The following is a 3,365-nucleotide window of genomic DNA, read 5'->3' as shown; positions in this document are numbered from 1 at the left end:
CTAGAGAATTGATCTGGGCTCTTGCTTTCCCGAGCAAGTGAATTGGAAGTTTGCATCTGGTCCTGTGCATTTAATAGGAAAATCAATGATGGGTGGGCCAGGCTCTGTCTTGTCCCTGGAGACACCTCCCAAGTACTTACTCTAGTCCTCTGCGCTCAGGTTTTCTTGCTTACAGAAGTTCAAGGCCTTTGGCTTTAGGTTTGTTTGTTTGTTTTAGGTATATTTATTTATTAATTTATTATTTATTTATTTTGGTTTTTTAAGACAGAGTTTCTCTGTGTAGCTTTGGCTGTCCTGGAACTCACTGTGCAGACCAGGCTGGCCTCAAACTCAGAGATCTGTCTGCCTCTGCCTCCTAATCCGCTGAGATTAGAGATGTGCGCCATCCTCCGCATTTCCCTCCCAGGCTTAAAGGTTTATTTTTAAGTGTGTGTGAATATCATGTGTCTGCTGGTACCCTAAGAGGCCAGAAGGGGGTGCTAGATTCCTTGAAGTTGGAGTCACAGATACTTATGAGCCACCAGACATAGGTGCTGGAAACTGAACTCTGGTCCTCTGGAAGATCAGCAAATGCTCTTAACCTCCGAGCCATCTCTCCAGCCCCTGGAGTTTGATTTGGTTTTGGTTTTTTTAGTAATAGAGCTCCTTCAAACAATCATTCAGACATGTGGGAAGCAGAAAACAACTCAGGATTTCACTAACTCAGATTTATTTCATAACTTCACAGTGATAACATTCAACTTTTAGCCTGTTGTTCAGTGACAATGGTGAGGCCATTCCCAGGAACACAAAGCCACATGAAGTCATAAATAATGGTCAACAATGATAATCACATCACTGTGGTTGGACAGTGTTAAGAAATATATTTCAGAAAGAGAAATCATCACAGATGAAGACCTTTAAAAAAATCCTTTTTTTTTTTTTTTTTTTTACAACTTCTTAGTATTCAATTAAACTAACCCATGACCTGGAAGGATAAGTTAATAGGTTACCATTCCAAAGTCTAGTAACAGTTGCCAACACCTTCTGGAGTACTTTTCACAGACAGGGAAGACAGCTAATGTACAGCGATTTCCACAAAGAGCTAAACGCTTCCTGACTTCAGGAGCGTCATGACTGCAGTGGAAGTCTGTTACATCTTTACCTGTTTCCACACAACTAGAACGGTCAGGAGAGCATGCACTGAACTGACAACAACTAGCACAAAAACACCAGGGACTTTGAGAGGTTTCAAAGCTCCAAACGTCACTTGAATTGCTAAAGAGGTTCTGTGTCATCTGACCATAATGGCAGCACCCCCTTTTTTTATGAAGAAGCTGACGTTCAGAGAAACTAAGCCACTCACTTAGGGTACACAGGGATCTACCACAAGGCTGTACATTAACTGTGCCTGAGCTTTGCCTGGCATTGTAACCAAGTGCTGCCTGTTTCTGAAGTCCTAGTGCACTTGACCTGGCACACACACTCACAAGACGCTACTGCTTTTCAAGTCTACACACAATGACAGGGTGTTTGGAATATGTACACCAATGCCAGCGAGGAGCTTTGTTCCATAGCAAATGGGTCAGTCTGGAAACAGGAGCAAACTGGCTGAGCACTGCTAGGCTGAGACCTGGTCACCAGAACACTTGAGACTACCTGTGTGTGTTTAAGAAGTTTAAAATGCCTAAAAATCAGGTCTCTAGAGAACTAAGAAAACACATTTGAATGACGTATGTAGAGTGGAGGGTGGGTCCCTAAAGTCTTGTTCTGGGCCTCTGTCTGTTAGCATTTGGGCATTGAGACCATTTAACTCAGTCGACCTTTGTTCATTCTCTTTATGAAGCAAATGATAAGCACCACCCCCACACATGCATGCAAGCCTACAAAGAGTAGATTGCTGAATGCATTAAGTGGGATATATGAGTTTCACATTTTTTTTTAAATAAGGTCAGTTCATTCTTTTATGGTGTGAGCAGACATTGGACTGTTTGGTGTGGTTTAATATGTATTTATTTGTGTGTGTGTGTGTGTGTGTGTGTGTGTGTGTGTGTATGTGTGTGTGTGTGATGACATCTTGCAGGAGTTGGTTCTCTCTTTCCACCATGTGGGTTCCAGAAATCAAACCTACCTGGAAGAGGGAGAGAGAGAAGAGGAAAAAAAAAAGACAATTTTTTTGTTGTTGTTGTTAGATAGAGGTTTAGCAAGGAGCCACAGGGAAAGAGTGAAAAAGCCCAAAGTACCAGAGAATGTGTACTCAGGCTTGGGCTAGCAGCCAAAAGAAAAAGCGAAAATTACAACTTATGGTGACTCTGTGGTGACTAAACAGATAACAGGGATTCTGAGACAGAAAAATGCATGATCTCATTAAGGGGATAATTATTCCTCCCATTTCCTTAGCATGGAGTTAGGTGAGTCTACCTTCCTGATGGGCAGTACATTAGCCAAGCGATGGACCTGCCCAACTGGATTAACTCTTGTGTTTTGGTTAGCTTGGAATGTTAAGTCTCCACTTAGGCAAGAGGTAGATTTCATTCTTCTGTTTCCTCCTAAAGAGCCTCAGAAAAGCCCTGATCAAGGCTACTATCAAGTCCCTTCTCTGATGAGGTAACTCTAAAAATCATTATGGGGATGGGCTAAAATTGGGGGACAGAATACAAGCCATTTCACCATGAAAATCTATAGATCTAATTCTAAGGCTATCCATAAAGGGATTAGTGTCTGGCTGAAGTTCCAGTCCCACCTTCAAGTGTAACCTCTATGAAGGTGATGATGAGAAATCAGAGCTGCTTTGTGGCATTCATGAGTCAGAGAACTAGCGAAGCTCTTGCAATGCCCCTAGACTGCCTAGCCACTTTCTTTTCTTTCTTTCTTTCTTTCTTTCTTTCTTTCTTTCTTTTTTTCTTTCTTTCTTTCTTTCTTTCTTTCTTTCTTTCTTGATATTTGTTTACTTATTTATTTATTTATTTTTAATTTTGTGTGTGGTCAGCATGTGCGCGCCACAAACATGTGTGCACTGTTCAAAGAGACCAGAAGAAGTCTTTGGATCCCCTGAAACTGGAGTTATAGATGGTTGTGAACTACCATGTGGGTGCTGGGATCTGAGCTCCTCTGCAAGAATAGCAAGTGTCTTTAACGGCTGAGCATCTCTCCAGCACCTGCCTAGCCATTTCCAATCTCCTGTTCACATCACTACCCCCTCTGAAGGGGCTGGCAAGCTGACTAACCAAGCTGCCTGGCTGACCCTGGTGTGCTTAAAGGAAACTAAAGTAAGGAGTTTTAGGAGCTTAGTCTTGTATTTGTTAACAATATAGTTAGAGTCCACCAAACTTCAGGCTTTTTCTTTCTTTCTTTCTTTCTTTCTTTCTTTCTTTCTTTCTTTCTTT

The sequence above is a fragment of the Psammomys obesus genome, unplaced genomic scaffold (assembly GCF_907164565.1).
Source record: "Psammomys obesus unplaced genomic scaffold, mPsaObe1.curated_primary_1811, whole genome shotgun sequence".
Taxonomy (NCBI): Eukaryota; Metazoa; Chordata; class Mammalia; order Rodentia; family Muridae; genus Psammomys; species Psammomys obesus.
Note: the sequence above shows the minus strand (reverse complement) of the source record.